This window comes from Terrapene carolina, unplaced genomic scaffold (assembly GCF_002925995.2).
Source record: "Terrapene carolina triunguis isolate 2854851 unplaced genomic scaffold, T_m_triunguis-2.0 Scaffold247, whole genome shotgun sequence".
Classification (NCBI taxonomy): Eukaryota; Metazoa; Chordata; order Testudines; family Emydidae; genus Terrapene; species Terrapene triunguis.
This window is the reverse complement of record NW_020664598.1, coordinates 7,311,400-7,329,613: the sequence shown is the minus strand read 5'-3', so window position 1 is coordinate 7,329,613 and position 18,214 is coordinate 7,311,400. Positions and strand designations below refer to the sequence as shown.

At 44.9% G+C, this 18,214-nt stretch overlaps 1 protein-coding gene across 1 annotated transcript in view; it reads left to right on the top strand.

The window, feature by feature from the left end:
• Positions 1-18,214, top strand: part of BTBD11 (BTB domain containing 11) — a 268,567-nt gene that overhangs the window by 101,675 nt on the left and 148,678 nt on the right. The gene's annotated exons all lie outside the window — the stretch shown is intronic.

Sequence of the window (18,214 nt, the reverse complement as noted above, 5' to 3'; positions counted from 1 at the left end):
CCAGTGTTTTTTCTTGCATAGGCCACAAATATCAAATACCGTTTTAAAAAAATGATTGTAGTACTGTAGTGCCTCGGAACCCTAGTCATAGACTAGGACTTCATTGTGCTAGACGCTGTACAAGCACAGAACAAAAAGATAGTCCCTACCCCAAAGAGGTTACAGTCTAAGCATTTAGCCCTTCCTATAGTTCTCTCAGTTCTCGGGTTCCAGTTCAACAAGACACTTATGCACATGCTCAACTCCTGGGTCTTAAGCACAGACTTAAGTTCGTCTCTGAATCAGTACCTTTATGTAGTTCTGTCACTCTTAGCATATTTGGTATAGCTAGATATATCCCATAGGTCACTTGACTGTGGGCCATTATGGAAACCTTTAAATAGAGTGATTGTCATTAAGTAGTAACATTTGTTAACAGATCTTACAGAATTACCAGTGCTATTTCTTTTCCTAAGTGTAGGACAGAACCTGTGGTACTTCAGGTACAACTGTGGGCAAATGCTGGCTTTTAATGGCAACTAACAATAGTTGCCTATATGAATGTTATGGAATTGTCTTTTAATAAGCCTATTCAGATTTATTAACTGTTTAATATAATAGGAATAAGCAGAGGAGCATGCAGAAAGATACCTTTAGAGAGATTTCAGTGTATTTTTTGGGGGGTGGGAGGGGGACGGTTTGCCTGTAGGATGTTCATCTGTAAGTTGAAGCTGAAATATATCAGTGACAGTTTTGTTGCTCTTTTTCATCTGTACACTTTCTTGGCTTGTGACAATGTCTTCTATATAATTTTTTTTGTTTTGGAAATTAAAGATACTGTACCAATAACTCATTTCTACAGAGACAGTTTCAAAGGCTACTATAAATTCTCTGCCTGTTGGCATTGCAGACTTCAAGGAAGATTGAACAAGAAGTTTTATTAACTGTAGCCATAGCAGTTTCAAAGACACTGGTTACACTGGAAGCTTTTTTGACACTTCTTATTCATAATGGCCTGAATGTGTCCAAAGCAGCATGATCTATAGCTTTTAATCAGCTAATGGATTGAATCTCTCTGTAAAACTTATGGCATTCAATCTTGTTAGAGCAGAAAGGATTTTGCTAACTCAGAACAGCATAAGTTCTGGACCAACTCAACAAAGTCATTCTGGGTTGATGAGTGATAAAGCAACATAATATAGAATAAAAGGTTGCATTTGGACCAACTTCTTGGAATACTTACCCTCTGCCCGATGGTGCTTGATGTCCATGTGGGTTTCATTTTGGGGTTGGTTTGGTCTGGCTACTAAGGTGCACAAGTGCAGGGTAGAGAGATTTTTCCCATGACTTTCAGGGCAGAATTCCATTCGGCAGCTACAAAATTAGGCTTTCACCTCTGGAAACCCAAGTTCAAATATGCAAGATAAAGTAGGAGTGACATACATGAACTTGGCTTCTAGCTACTTCTTAGTGGTCAGCTGCACAAAGTCACTATTTAGTGAGTCCAATGCACTGTGCCTCATGATCTCTCTGTCAGAGAGAGAATAGACTGAAGCCCTGGGACAGTAGAAGAAGCAGGACAGGACTGAGATGCAAGACAGAACATGCTACATTTGAGTTCAAATGCGCTGGATAGGGCAGAAATGTAAGTATGCAATGTGCATATTCCACTATGCATTCCAGAGTAGAACATGTATAGAAAGTGTGAAGCTTCAAATGAGTTTTGTGAGGGTTCCCTTGTCAGGATTGTTTCCTCATGTCTAATAGCTCTGTATGCTGATGAACAGTCCTCATTTCCATTATTAGTTCTGCCATCAGCTGTTTCCTTTCATCTTTTACGCCACACTTCCAAAACTGCATTTTCAAAAGAATCAAACTAGAGTGTTGACTTGAGTCTTAGGAAACAACTATTACTAAGGAATAAAGGGATCATTCCATGCCAGACACGATTGCAGTAATTACATTAGGGGTGGCCTGCAAGTACTGAAGCACTAACCTCAAGTATTTATGTGCTGTTATGCCCCATGTGCTATTGCTAAGTGAGATATTCACCACATACAGTAATATGTTAAGACAAGCCTCTTTTTTAAGGTCTTGACCTTCCGACTAATTGGCTCCCACTTCCTGTGACACCCTGCCTAGCATATGCTATGACTGAAACTGGCCAGTAGGGTAAGATAGTGCCTCTTGTTTAAACCACCCTGGGTTTCTGAAATGTTAAATGCCCTTATATAAATATATGAACAGACCCTGGGCCTGGCACACCAGCCGCTGCTGGGGCAGTCTCGGGAAGCGGCGCGGGCGAGGGATGTGCTGGCCGCGGCTTCCCGCGGCCCCCATTGGCCTGGGACAGCGAACCGCAGCGAGTGGGGGCCGATATTTATTAAAAATACCCGAATATCCGTGACTAAAACATAGCCTGAACCATGAGCTGTGAAGAATGTGAGCATGGCTGAGCTAGTACTTCTGTGGGAATGTTAACTTTTCCATTTTTTGATAGGTTTGCACACTTAAAATACCAATGTCCAGATTTGCTGGGCTCTTTGTGGGTGTGACAGGGTTCTGGGCAGCAGCAGCCAGGCCAGCACTCTAAACACTGCAACTCCAATTAATTACCCTGAGCACACCTGACTTGGGGAGCTGTGCCCAATTGATAGATTGGGATGGAGAGAGTTAAAAAGCTAATTAACTCATTAGGGTACAAAAGGCACAGGAAGGAAGTGCTGGAGCAGGGGAGTGAAGTGAGTGAATGTCATGAGAGAGCTCTTCCCTCCCTGTCTCAGGAGCTGAGGACTCTGTGTTACTGTTGGTATATGAGGCGGCATAATCTATTAAGGTTGTGGAAAAGATCACTATATAAATTGCATGAAGTGTTTTACCTGAAGGTCTCCACGCCATTTGTGAGACTAGAAAGTAGGTAGGAGCAAGTCTGCCCTGCCACAGTGAGTCTGCAAAGGGAGAGGGGCATTAAGAACCTTTACCCCACCCCTTCCCTCTTGTACCCCTATACAGGGGCTGGGCGCAATCTCAATCCTTACACGGATTGAGTAAAAGGACAGGAAGTCTCTAGCATTGCCGCTGCCACTAGAAACCTCCTTGATGCCAGCCAGCAGAGTTGGTGGCGTGCAAAGAGAGAGATACCACATGTTCTCCCTGGGAGGGAGAATGGTCTAGACTAGAGGATAGGACATGGCACATATATGCTTGAGACCTGGGTTCAGTTCCTGGCTTGGTCACTGACCTCCTATGTGAGTTTGGGTAAATCACTTAATCTACCCTGTGCCCAGTTTAGGATAACACATCCCTACCTCAGATGGACGGTGTTGAAGATAAAGTTAATGGTTGTGAGGCACCTTACTATGGTAAGGGAGGGATGAATAAGTACCTAGATAGATGGAAAGATCCCACAGTGTGTAGTAGTGTCTCAGCTCCCGTTGGTGCTCCTGGAAGCTGGTGCATTGCACTTGCCCTAATGATGCTCCCCTGGGGCATTGCACCTCGACAGCAGTGCCTTAAATCTGAAAGCAACCTATTAGCCTGAAGATTAAAATCCACAGCTTTGTGCATTTGATAAAAATAAACACATTAAAAGAACACACTTACAGTGCACCAGCCTTTCCAGCTGCTGTGTTTACACTGTAATGCATTATTATGAACATTTGGCCAATGAAAGCATCTGTTTTACATTCATTAATTGGGTTCCTCCCGCTTATTTTTAATTAAGAGGTTTCCTGAATCCCTTTCCCCCCACCTTTCTTGTGAATCCTCCCCACATCTCTTGTATTTCCCAAACAGGAAGTCAGTCTCCAGATAAACAGGGAGCAATGTCATACTGAAGTCAAATGGCACTGAGTCCTGCCAACAAGATGCACAGGGCACAGTCTGAGTCCAACAGATGTGCTCTCAGCCTTTTGACAGCATGAGAGAAAAATGCTCCTCCACCATACTAAACATCCAAGCAGATATCATCTTGCAGTTCCTGAGGAGCACGTATGTGGGGGTAGGAATGGGGGAATCCAAAGCTGTGCTTCAGGCCCTTTTAAATTGAAAGCACTGGCTCCTTAAGTAATCCTACCGTGGTGTTTATCTAAAACTCCATAAACATGCCAAATGAGTAAATCCCAGAACCAGCTGATGCCAGAGCGATGTACAGTAAAACTCCTCATAAACATGAGATAAAGAAATAAGGTTGGTATCAGCACAGCAAATATCTGAAAAGCAGGCATTCCATGGCAGAGCTGCAGACAGGTATAATACAGTAGTTTTTATGCAGTGTGTTTATCTTTCATCTTCATGCTACAGGCAGATTGACAATATATTGTAAGTCATGAAGTGTAGCAGTTCCTTCTTTCATTATACACACCATCCAGAAGAGATCATACTGGCAATCAGATAAGTCGTGAATATTTATAGTTTGAGGAGGATTTTTTTGTGTACTTCAAATGGCTTATTCTGTTAAATATAAAATTTCCACTAGTGGAAATTCCAGTAGACTCTAATAGTGTGTTTCAACTGGTCTTTACTGGTTTCTGCTTGCCTCGTTTACTTTCACGTGGACGAGCACTAGCCCCAGGATATGGTAGATCAACGGAGCCATTAGTCTGTTCTGAAACCTAGCCGGTCAAGTAGAATTAGCAGGACCAGAACTTCCACAAGGGTATGGAAGCCCCGTTGTTGTATAGTGTGCGATTCAGTAGCCTGGGATGTGCTCTTGGCCAAAAGAAACCTGATGAGGTTCAACAAGGACAAGTGCAGAGTCCTGCACTTAGGACGGAAGAATCCCTTGCACTGTTACAGACTAGAGACCGAATGGCTAGGAAGCAGTTCTGCAGAAAAGGACCTAGGGGTTACAGTGGACGAGAAGCTGGATATGAGTCAACAGTGTGCCCTTGTTGCCAAGAAGGCTAACGGCATTCTGGGCTGTATAAGTAGGGGCATTGCCAGTAGATCGAGGGACGTGATCGTTCCCCTCTATTCGACATTGGTGAGGCCTCATCTAGAGTACTGTGTCCAGTTTTGGACTCCACACTACAAGAAGGATGTGGAAAAATTGGAAAGAGTCCAGCGGAGGGCAACAAAAATGATTAGGGGGATGGAGCACATGACTTATGAGGAGAGGCTGAGGGCACTGGGATTGTTTAGTCTGCAGAAGAGAAGAATGAGGGGGGATTTGATAGCTGCTTTCAACTACCTGAAAGGGGGTTCCAAAGAGGATGGATCTAGACTGTTCTCAGTGGTACCTGATGACAGAACAAGGAGTAATGGTCTCAAGTTGCAGTTGGGTTGGATATTAGGAAAAACTTGTTCACTAGGAGGGTGGTGAAGCACTGGAATGGGTTACCTAGGGAGGTGGTGGAATCTCCTTCCTTAGAGGTTTTTAAGGTCAGGCTTGACAAAGCCCTGACTGGGATGATTTAGTTGGGAATTGGTCCTGCTTTGAGCAGGGGGTTGGACTAGATGATCTCCTGAGGTCCCTTCCAACCCTGATATTCTATGATTCTATGATTCTTTAGGCTGGATGGGGTCCGTAGATGTGTTTTCTTTTAGCATGCCCTCCCAAGTCGTACAGACAGAATACTTCAGAGTCTGGCACAGGAAGGAGGAGCAATTATTTAAAGTACATTTAATCTTTCTTTAATTAGAAGACATGCTAAATTAAAAGGCCCAAGTGTGATCCCACAGACGTTGGCTTACTGTGCGACATTAATTGGTATGAGAATCTAATGTTTTGCTAAGCTGCATATCTGCATCTGATAGCATTGTTATGCTTTTACATACTGTATTAAAATTGAGACAAACTTGACCTATATATATAGATCACAGGCAGTGTGAAACTTCTTCAGAGCTGGTATTGGTGGATAGGCCTTCTTTAAAAAAATCTTATCATAATCTTACAAAAAGTACTAGATTGCTTTAGAACGCTTTGAAGAACAAGGCTCTTTACTGCGGCAACCTTGTGGTCAAATGATAACTTTCCATGTCAAAACCACAAGGTAAATTTTCACGAAGATGCAGCTGAGCTATGCAAAATAGGGAGCTGCTTATACAAAACACACAGCCCCTTGCTTTGAAAATGCAGCCCTTGTGTGCATCAAGAAGAGGAAATACCGGTCCGGGACTATTCTCAATGCTATCAGTGAGAATCTGATGTGTCCGTTTCAAAGCCCCAGCATGAGCTGAGTTTGATTTTTTTCTTGATTTTGTTCCAAGTTGCCTCAGAAAAAACACAACTAATGTGGTGTAGCTGGCAGTCTTCTAGACAGGGCCGGCTCCAGGAACCAGCCGAGCAAGCTGGCGCTTGGGGCAGCAGATTGAACGAGGCGGCATTCGGCCCGATCCTAGGGCGGCACAGCCACTTTTTTTTTTTTTTGTTCCGCACCGGCCGCCCTGTAGGGGGCGGCAGCGCGGAGGATGGGAGTGCCCTGCAGCAAGCGGTGCCCTCCCGGCAGGCGGCGCGGCGCGGCGGGAGGGGCTGCGTGGCAGCGCCCCGCTGTAGCCCTGGCCGCCCCCCTTCTCTCTCTCTCCGCCTGCTTCCTCCCCCTCTCCCCCACTAGCCGGTTCCCCTGCACCCGCGCTCCGGCCGTGCCGCAGATTTTTTTTTTTTTTTTTTTTGCTTTGCCGTTCTGGCCGCCCTGTTTTTTTGTTGTTGTTGTTGTTGTTTGTTGTTGCTTGGGGCGGCCAAAAAGCCAGAGCCGGCCCTGCTTCTAGACTGAGGCCCAAGTTAATAGTAACATGTAGACTGAAGCAGCCTTTTGCTTCGTTGGAAGGTTACCTTTCTCAGGCAGAAGAGGGGTGGGAAAGGGAGAGAGAAACTATATATGTCTTTACCGTACTTTACATATGGATACAAATAACTCCCATATGTTCCCTGTAGGATTTTTTCCCTGCGAGCAGAACCGTTACGTATCTGAATGCAAATGTAAAACCACTGGGCAATATATTGACCTCAATGTGTACACACTCAACTCCCATCAGTATCAGTCTGAGTTCTGCTGCGGACTAGGGGCAGGATGTAACCTGAAGGGACCAGTCTTTTTACTGTTGTAGTCAATGCTTTGTCACCAGATGCTCAGCACCTTTGCAAATCAGGCCACTTTTGTTTAGGTGCCTAAACAAAACCTGACTTTAGGTACCCATGTCTGAAAAAATTGACCTCAGCGTAGCCTGTGTCAAAACCTTCCCCTTCTGGTTGATGGGTGGGAGGAAGCTACATGATCTCTTGCCACTCACCCTGGTCTTCCTGCTGAAGGTTGGGTGGAAGTCCATATTCCTAATTGCTCTCTGTCCCTCACAGGTTGAAAGAAGGAGGATATTTCACCAGCTTCTTCTCATATGTTCCTGCGGAGGTGACTCACTTCCACACTGTCTGGTCCACTTGCTTATCATTCACCGCTGTGCCTTAAACCCAGACACCAAAAGCTGACCTCCATCCACAGGAGCACTTCTTGCTCATCTCAGCACAACAGGAGATGCCCCGTTTGTGTGCCGGCAGAGTAGGCAGAGGTCCAGTCTGGAAGGGTGTACAGCCAGGCATGCAGCCTGTGGCCGTATGCGTATGGATTTATCTTCCATATGCAAAAATGTGTGAGTGCACCTTAGTTCGAGAATTCCAGTGGACTTATACTCAGTCTTGTACCTATTAGAAATATCAGGTAGTGCTTTATTGCTTGGCTTTATTATTTATTAGGCTGTGCTTTAATCAGAAAGAAGTTCACCCTCTTGTGCAAAAAGACTCCTTCTTGTCATCTGGTATCTACCCGTAGAGGCAAGTAAGAGAAACCTTTCCACTCACCTTGGACCAGAAGCAGAAATAAAATGGGGGAGGGGAGGGGAGAGGAGGAAGGAGGTGAGGATTTATTTTGAAACACAGTTATCAGAGTTCTGAGGATGTTATAATCAGCAATTATATTGGTCAGGATGTTCTAAATCAAAAGTATTGATAGCACATTGGAACTGGTGCAAGAAGGATATTATATCTCGTATATTTTAATGGAGCAGAAGGTTGCTTTGTAATTGGACCTTAACTGATTAGTGAGAGCAAATCACCTTACCTTATGATCCGTGGCAAACCAGGAGCACTAGGATGATTAAATGTACTGATGAAAATTTTATAGATGTAGGCATAATTATTAGGAAATAAATGAATAAATATAGAATACTGCATTTTAAGACAATAAGACAGTCAACCTGGTTTTTCCCTGACTTAAGCCATTTTATACTGGTAACTCCATTGACTTGAAGTGGAAGAATTATTCCCAATTTAAACTGGTGTAAGTGAGAGGAGAATCAGGCCTGATGTATTTAACTCAAAATTCACTCATTATCTGCAAGGCAAAGCGTGATGCCCAGTGCCAACTAAACGGAAACGTTCCTTGTATTGCAAGGGGTTTGTGGCTTTCTCACTGTTCCTTGCTCTGTGTTGTGGTTTTGGACTCATGTGGTTTAACCGTTGAAACAGTCAACGAAATTCCCCCACCCTCTAAGGTAAGATTTTCAAAGATCTTTATTCTGTAGCTGCTCCTCCGGCAATCAGTGCTGTGACACAGGATGGGTTGACTGAACTTTTGCAAGCATTAGTGTCTATACAAAGCACATAAGTCAACATTCTGAAGGTAATGAAAACCCTTTGACATACTGTCGTATAAAATCAACGTCTTTGATTTGTAGCGCATAAACTACGGTTAAAAATGTAAACTAATGCAAGAAGGCACAAATTGCGTTATAAAGGTCTTGAAGAGGGGAGGTAGGGTTAAAGGGCCAGAGGCTAATGAACAGGATTTCATTCACCAGCAGTGGTGTGACTGGTGAGCAGTCACTATGCCCTTTTCCAGGCTGGCTCTGAAGTGTTGGGTAGGGTGCCAGGATATGGAGATTTTTGTGGCAGGTCCAAGCTTCACTGGAATACTTTGACCTGGTCAACCCCCAATTGAGACCTTTGAAATATTGTCTGCACCATCTTGCAAAGCCAACCAGCATGCAAATGCACTAATCCCCCCAGCAATGACCCAAAATTTCCTTAAGTACCTTACAAGGACTTATTGCCATCACTTTCTTTCTAAAGCTGCTCCCAGAGACTTTTGAGGCAAATGTTTGTTTTGAATCCCAGCAGCACGCTTAAGGTCAAAAAACAGGTGACAAATTGGCATTTTAGTTAAATTGAGCCTCACTTTAAAAGTGAAACTATAGTGTAACCACTCTACATAAATAGTTATCTTTCTCTAACATCTGTTTTTATGCATATCGCATCTTCATATGGCTGAAGAGGTTTTTTTTCTCTTTTGATAACTATGGCTGGCTCAGATATCCAGTCAGACAAATGTAAAGAGATCAAGACACTGCTTCATCAAAGCACTTAAGCACGTACTTAACTTTAAGCAGGTGAATAATCCCATTGACTTTAACAGGACAATTCACCTTCTTAAAGTTAAATACGTATTTAAGTGTTTTGCTGAATCAGCGTCTGAATGAGCAAACATAGATTAGCGGGAGGAAGGAATATTAGCTCTAGGGTTGCCAATTTTGGTTGGATGTGTTCCTGAAGTTTTCATCACATGATATAATATTTAATTAAAAAGTAATCTTTAATTCCTGGAGACTCCAGGGCAATCCTGGAAGGTTGGCAACCCTAAATCTGACTTGAGAGTCAATAGCACAGAGAAAGATTTATACTGTTGTTGTGTTGCGGTTCTTTTAGTGCTCTTAAAATGTTTGGGCCTGATTTTCTTCTCACTGCATTGACATCAGTGGAGTTACTTCTGATTTACACCAGTGCAACTGAGAGGAGAACCGAGCCCCACCTGATAGCAACTCGTTGCACTGTCAGGTGATATGGGACTGAAGGTCAGGTGTGGTTTCAAAAGACTCCATTAGGCAGTGGAGATCAGGCACATCACTGAGGTGATACACTGAGCCCCACAAGGGACATTCTGTGCTTCAGAAAATGGCATGATATTTCAAGGATGAAAAAAGGTTACAATGAAACACCTTGTCTTTCAGGATGACTGTTGGCTTCGTTCTTTAACCATTTTCCCCTGCAGCTACGTACAGGCTAATACACGTTAAGGCCATTTTTCCTCAGAACCAGAGCAAACCTCTCCAAAAACATGAATGGCTACATTTTCTTGAAAAGCTTTACATGAAACTGTTAGCAGCAATAACTATACAGTCATTTAGAACAAGAACTGCATTCACCTTGTGTCTATGGTATAATCCCGTCTAATATCTGGAAAGTATGGGGTTCTTTTCTTTAAGCTTAAGGAAGTGTTTTTAGATATGGTAATTAAGAAGGAAAACCACACAAGTTTCCTCTTTTTTGATACAGCGTACCTAAAACATGATTTCAGGAAATATTTAGTCTTCCTATATAAACTAGAATACAAATAATCCTTACTGTGTATGTATAGTATGTATATATGGGTCTGCATATATCAGACATACCGTCCAACACAAAAGCACTACATTGGGTAATAGTTAAAGTTGCTCAAGTACAACAATCACTAATCCAAACATTAAAAAATTAGGAAATCCAGTTGCATTAAATGTCAGCAACCAGTCAACATCAACTTGTAAAAAGCATGCTGATAAGCAAACATCCCACTAAAACAACCTTAACTCTGCCCCTTTACAGATGCCAGCCTGCAATTTTAAATTTTTTGTTCCATTTTTACCTAAAGCCTTGTTTTTTTAAAAAAAATCCCTAATTAAGAACTTTGGCTCTGATTTTTAATGGTATTCAGGCATGGCTTCCCTCAGCATTGCAATGCCTAACTGATTTAGGAGGCTAAATCTTATTTTCAAAAGTGATTTAAACTCTTAAAAGCCTAAATCCCTTTGATAGTTGATGAGATTTAGGCTCTTAAGAGCTTAAATCAATTTTGAAAATGAGATTTAGCCTCCTAAATCAGTTAAGTGTTGCAATGCTGAGGGAAGCCATGCCTGAATATCTGTAGAAATCTGGGGCTTCATGATCATGTCTCTGTTTTTTAAATATTTATTATATTTGGATCTGGTAATTATTCTGGGGGGTATAAAAAGCTTTCAAACCATATCTGAAGTCACCATAATATTTTTAAATCGATGTACTAGTATAGTCAGCATACCACTGGCATACTCCCATCTTCCCTTTGTCATCTTTATTCATAAGCCCTTTATGTATTCTGTAGTCTGTGGAAGGGCTAATATTAAAATATAAGATGACACTTTTTCATCAGACTTTGCTCGTTTAATGTAATTCTGTTTTTATAAGCTTTGTGTAAGTGCTAACGGTGTGAATTGGTGGTGCATGGAATCAGGTCTGGCTGTAGGATTTTTGCCACCCCAAGCAAAAAAATTTTTGGCCGCCCCGTCTTTTTTTTGTGTGCTCCCCTGCCCCGCCTCAACTCCACCCCTTTCAATCCCCTTCCCCAAATCCCCAGCCCCGCCTCCTCCCCCGGGCGTGTCGCATTCCCCCCTATTGCGAGGGAGGGCGGAGAAGCAGAGCAGCGGCGTGTTCAGGGGAGCAGGCGGAGCAGAGGTGAGCTAGGGTGGGGGGGGCGCAGGAAGTAACGGGGGGGTAGAGGAACCGCTCCTCACTCCAGCTCACCTCCGCTCCACCACCGCCGCCTCCCCCGAGCACCTGCCGCTCGGCTTCTCCTCCCTCCCTGCCTCCCAGCCTTGCTGCGCGAAACAGCTGTTTCGCGCGGCAAGCCTGGGAGGGAGGGGGGAGAAGTGGAGCGGCGGCAGCGTGCTCAGGGGAGCAGGCGGAGCGGAGGCGAGCTGGGGCGGCGGGGGCACTTTTTCCCCATGCCCCGGAGTCGGCGCCTATGATGGCCGGCGCCAGAATGCCGCCCCTAGAAATGTGCCACCCCAAGCACCTGCTTGCTTTGCTGGTGCCTGGAGCCGGCCCTGCATGGAATGGTTAACTGGTGGCACAAGGTTTGATAATGAATACTAGTGAATGGTGACTTTCAGCACATACTACTTGCCCATTCATATATTTGTCTAGTATGCCTTTCTGTGGACTTAGAGGTGGCCAGAATTTGTACAACAGTATAACCAAGAGTAAAGTATTCTAGTGTGTGCGGTCACTGGTGATTTCAAACTCGTTGTTATAGATGGATAAAGTCTCATGTTTTTTTCAAACAATATGTTTGCATTGCCAGGGGGCAGAGTTAAAGTTGTTTGAGTGGAGTGTTTGCTCATGATTGTTAATATACTTAACTCAGAATTTGTCCATGGATAAAAAAGTTGATTCAACAGCAGAACTGCACAAGTCAGCGTCTTGTAGGCCTTGCAGACGTTGGTCAGCGTAAGCTACTTTCTGTTGGCAGCCTTGCACTTTGGTCAGACTTGCTGCCTGTTTCACTCACTGGCTATGTAGGTGGAAATTCAGAAATAAAATAAACAAAATTTTGAGAAACGCAGAGCCACATTCTGCTCTCAGTTATATAGCAGGATGCATGTCCATTGTGACTTGGGCTTGTAGCAAAGTGTCCTGGCCTGTGACCCAGCTAGGAATCCCTAAACGGGTATAACTATGGAGCAATATCATTGGGCCATATTTTATTCTACTCTATTCTGTTCAAGTTGATATGCCATGCCCATCACCATGGAACCTGAATACCTTCACATGATGCATTAAGCAGTGTGGCTAGCATCTGTCACATATAGTTCCTCCTCCAGTCCTCTCCTTGGGGGGAATATTTGCACGGGCGGGGGGTTTTCTTTTGTTTTATGCTTTTTTGTGTGTGTGACAGAGTGTTTTTATTTATGAAGGCCACGGTGAAGAAGTGTGCTTTGCACTTGGGTTTCAGTCCTGCAAGGTGCTGCACTCTGGCCCTGATCTAGCAAAGTACTTAAGCACATTAGTAGTCCCATTGAAGTCTATGTGACTACTCATGTGTTTAAGCACTTTGCTTAGAGTGGCCAGGTGTCTGGTTTTTTACCAGAAAGTCCTGTCGAAAAGGGGACCCGAGAGTGTCCAGTCAGGTCTACTGACCGGACACCCTCAGTTCTGTTTCTGTGGGTGGGGAGGCGGGGAGGTGCCGGGTCATCACCCGCACCAGCCCCTACTCAGCCAGGGTCGCCTCCTGCCTGTGTTGGGCCGCTGCAGTTCCAGGCACCGGCTCCGCAGGTGAGAGTCCCTCCTGACCCAGGCTAGGGGCAGCCCCGTCCCTACCAATTATGGTGCCCTACGCAGCCCGAGCACCTGCTTTCCTCCCCCCTCCCCCTCCCCCGCGGAGGGTCTGGGCTGCGCTCACTGCCTGGAAACGTGCGGAGGCAGGAGCTGTGGAGAGCCACTTTGGGGGGCCCCACAGGTCCAGAGAGCGGCCTGGGGGATTAGCAGGGGGCCTGGCGCCAGCAGCAGGAAGCGGAATGACCCGGCCCCAGCCCGCTCCGCTCCCCCCACCCCAGCCGTGTTGCTTGGGGGAGGAGGCTTGGGGGAAGGGGTCTGCGCCCCCACCCCACACTCCCGGCAGCGGGGAGCCAGTGGAGTGGAGCGGGCTGGGGCTAGGTTGCTCTGCTTCCCACCGCCGCCGGTGAGTGTGGGGGTAGGCCTGACCCTTGCTGCCAGTGCCAGGCCCCCCTGCTAATCCCCTGGGCCATGTCCGTCACTGGGGGAGGGGGTTTGGGAGAAAGGGTAGAAAATGGGGGCGGGAAGAGGTGGGGCAGGGGCAGAGGGAGTTGTCCCGGGTCCCGCATCCGCCTAGGAACGTCCCTGCCCCTTGCAGTGGGTGCACCCCACAGGTGGGCCAGCTGGGGAATGGGGCTGGCCGCTGGCGCTGCCACATATGAAGCACGCAGCTGGATAGGGCACCATGAAATTTTGGGCAATTTGGTGCTCCGAATTTTGTGGTGCCCTACGCAGCTGCTTATTCTGCGTATGCCTAAGGATGGCCCTGCTGGGGGGAAGAGGGGAAAAGCAGAGCGTTATGGTGGGAGGGGGGAAGAAGTACGAACAGAGGTGGGGCAGGGGCGGGATCTCAGGGGAAGTGGCGGGGTGGGAGAGGTTTCAGCACTCTTGCTGGGGTGTCTGGTTTTTAAATATTACGAAGTTGACAACCCTAGCTTTACTGGATCAGGGCCAGAGTGCTCATTAATGTGCAGGATTGAGTCCTTGGAACTGGAGAGGGTGGAATTTGTGGCCACTGAAACTAACTGAGTTACTCTGGATTTGCACCAACAAAACTGACAGCAGAATGAGCCATAGTCTTTTCTTCTAGCCATTTGAAAACAGAATTAAGGGTTGAAGATGTATGGGAAAATTGTTGATTCAGATGTCATAACGAAGGGCCTGTCTTGCAAACATTTGCTACCATGTGGAGATCCATTAGAGTCAGTGGGGCTGCTCACGATAAGGAAGCACAAATGCTCAGTAGTAAACATTTGCAGTATCAAGCTTATTACCATTTCTGCATGTCGAGAGCAAAAGTAACATTAATTGTTGGTTATAAATGTTGCCATTTGCACTTGACGTCTGTTTGTAAGGAATTCTAACAAATATCATTGACACAAACTGTGTATGTTACAGGGCTGCTGTTTCTCCTTGGGATTGTGGTGCCATAACTGTTCAGGTGGAGAGAACCTTAGCTCTGGTGGCACTAGCAAGCTCTGCTGTAATTTAGTGATGACATGCATTAACCTCCAAACTCTCAAGAGAGAATGGAGATGAATTCTTTGTGACATTGTGAAAGTTAAGCTAACGCTTCTTAGTTACCACTCCTTCACGTGGTTAATGGAGGTCTCTGTGATGCAGTGTAGCACGCCAACACTCATGCCGTGCTGCATAATGTAACAGTTAATATATGCAAATATCTCTGTACACTATCCTTGAGCTTCTTTTAGTAATTTTACCCTTTAACTGCCGATTAATGGCATGGAAGGTGTTGGGTCTTAAGAACAAGAGAGGCATTTTTGATCATATTTTTGTTAATTCCTGCTAGACTATTACAAAATTAAAATATTTCTTAAGTGGCAGAGATGGGTTAATCCAGGAGTGGTTTTGGTTTGACAAAATCGAATGACAACCACAGAAGGTTTGAATCCAGGCCTCATTTTATCTGAATACCCGAAGCTTGGGGGAATTTGGATAAACTGTTCTGGTTTTCACTCATATCTATCTAGTAACATTGAAAATGGCTCACTTATCTTACAGAATCAGTGTGCTATTACGACTATAATTGGTATTTTAATAGTACCTAGAGGCCTCAGTCAAGATTGGGGGTCCATTGTGCTAGGCACTTTCCACCCAGCTAGTAAGAAACAGACCCTTCCCCAGAAAGCTTTCAGTCTGAAAAGCAGACAAAGGGTAGGACAATAGAAGGAAGTGGTGTTATTCCTATTTTATAGCCAGAAAACTGAGGCTCAAAGAGACTAGGTGATTTGCTCAAGATCAGACAAGAAGTCTGTGGTAGATCTGGGAATTGAATCCAGATCTCCTGAGTCCCCATCCAGTGCCTTAACAAGACTGATCATCCTTGATTTTAATACATAATGAATACTATAATCTTCTCATTAGAACTGAGGAATTATGACTCAATAAAAATATTATATCCATAACATCAGCAGATGTAATGTAGTGGTTCTCAGTATGTAGTACCTGTCACTATAAAGTATACTTGCTCTAGCATAAAGAACCTCAGAATGTTCCTTAGTACGATTAATATTGTAGAATCACTCTGTTAACAGGCAAAAAAATGTACAGATTGTAGTTTGTAAATTATTCTAGAATGGAGACAACTTATCAAATCCCATTTGAGTTTGGAACCATAACTGCAGTAATTAGTAATATGTTTCTGGATCTCTGCATCCTTCCTGGCGAGAGAGAAATAGTGAAATGATATTCTGTCAAGATGGCACAAGCCCTTACATCAGTGGGTTTGGTTGGCAGGAATCACATCTCAGTGCAGCGTGTCAGTCTTTGCAGTATCAGTGATGCTAACAGCGCTGGAGATAAGAGGTGTTTGTAGCAGAGAAGTGACTGAAGATGGGGGGAAATGGGGAGAAGGGGTGTGGTGACGTGTGTTTTCCCACCACCCTTGGGGCTTGACTTGTAAACACTCTCTCTCTGGCTGAGGAGGGCTGGACGTAGATCCTTCATGAGGCCAACAGCCTTGTCTAAGCAGCAGATAGGAAAACCTGCTTCCATCTTTCCAGGCCTTGAGCATGCTATTTCTGCAGCACTCACCCACTTGCCAGCCTGGGAAGAGAAATATTGATCTCAGATCTGAAACTGTGATTTCCCCACCTAGAAGTTTAATTTACTGCATGTGGAGCATCAGGCCTACCCATTTCCTGCCTCCCCCCCCCCCCCCCCCCCGGTGGTAGGTCCCCAGCCTTCTAAGCACAGGTAAAATTTTCTGTTTGTTCCCTGTCCAGTAAGGTGAAAATGCATGGTCCTTTTAAGACTGACATTACTGCTGCTCCACTAATAGGCTGGTGGTTATGGTAAAATCTTCTTCCTGGTCTCCACTGTCCCACAGGGTTGACGTTCTAGAGGTCATTCTCAACCTGACTCTCCCACCATGAGATACAGTGTGTTGCTGCTGGGTCATTTTCTAGGTCATGGGTATGTTCCCATCCTTCCATGTTATACGAACCTAACATATAGATATTACAGTGACTAACCCAACCACGGCTAATATGCTGCCACAGAATTTGTGTCAACAAATTACATGATTCTAGTGTTATGTTTTAGCAAGTTTTAGAGAGATTTAAAACCAAGTCAGTGGCAGTGCTTTGAGAAAGAGGGCTTAGAAAACAGCATATAGTTTATTTGGCACAGAGTAGGTGTGAGTCATATGGAGTCCAGATGTTCCTTGTGCCTTCCGAAAGGTAACAAATCCAGAGTCACTGAAGGAGGAATTTCAGACTAAACAAATGAGAAAAATATGTTGCTGAACACAATAGAACTTTTCAGAACGATAATCTTTATTTCCTCGCCTTCCCCTTGTCTAGATCTCCCCTCTCAGAGCCTTCTATGGGAATTTTTTAATTAAAACAAAACAAAACAAAAACTTGATAGGCAGAATAGTGTCTTAGTTGTTTCATTCAGGTCTGGCTCAGCATGTTTGATTTTGAAGTTGGCAACCAAGAGACAAGATGCCCTGTTTTGATGGGGCAAGAAGGGATAATAAAGACCTGTTTAAAGACACATTTTTAAGATAGGCTCAAAATTTGACCAGTATGCTCTTCAATATCCATCTCTCTCTATGTATTTTCCCATTCTCTTCCCTATATAAATGAATGCCTCAAGAATATTCTTCTGCTCTTAAAATATCGATGATAATTGTTTCTTTAATAATAAAAAATACTTTGCATTTACACCATTCTTCAGAGAAAGTCAAAGCATATTACAGAGGTGAATAAGCATCATTATCTGCATTTTACTAATGGAACAACTCAGGTACAGAGAAACTAAAGTCCTGACCCTGCAAACATTTACACACACAACTTTACGTTGCTTACAATGGTGAAGTAACTCACATAAGTGTGTGCAGGATTGGGGCCTTTGTGAATTGCTCTTGGTCACTTAACAAGGGTTTGTTTACATCAGTGGTCCCCAACGCGGTGCCCGCGGGTGCCATGGCACCTGCTAGGGCATCTATGTGCGCCCGCGTACTGTCCAGCGGACAAGCATCCGCCTAAATGCCACCGAGAAGCAGCGTCATCCAGAGGCGTCGCCGCCAAAATGCCGCTGATTTTTGGCGGCATTTCGGCGGCGACACCTCTGGATGACGCTGCTTGGTGGCGACGCCTCTGGATGACGCTGCTTGGCGGCGACGCCTATTGACGTTGCCACTTGGCGGCATTTCGGCGGATGCTCGTCCGCCAGCTACGGTCCTCAGTGGCTCGTCGTCCGGCGCCCGCCAGACAAAAAAGTTTGGGGACCACTAGTCTACATGATGCCAGCAAAGCACACTAGAGGGGTGTGGTTTGGGATGTGCTATAACGTGTTCTGCTCTAACTGCCCTGTGGAGACCCTGCTGGCATGCTCTAAAAGGTTCCTAGTTTGCATTAACATAGTCCTGTTTGAAACAGAACTACATTAACATGAATGCATGTAGAGCATGCCAGCTGTATCTACACAGGGCAGCTAGAGCACAGCATGTTAGAGCACTTCACAGATTACCTCCCCTCCCCCCGTGATGTGCTTTGCCACGCCATCTAGACAAGCCCCAAGTCAAGAGCCGAGTCAAGTTGGGAGTAGAATCCAGGTCTCCTGACTACCAGGTTGTTGGCAAAGCCACTCTTTGAG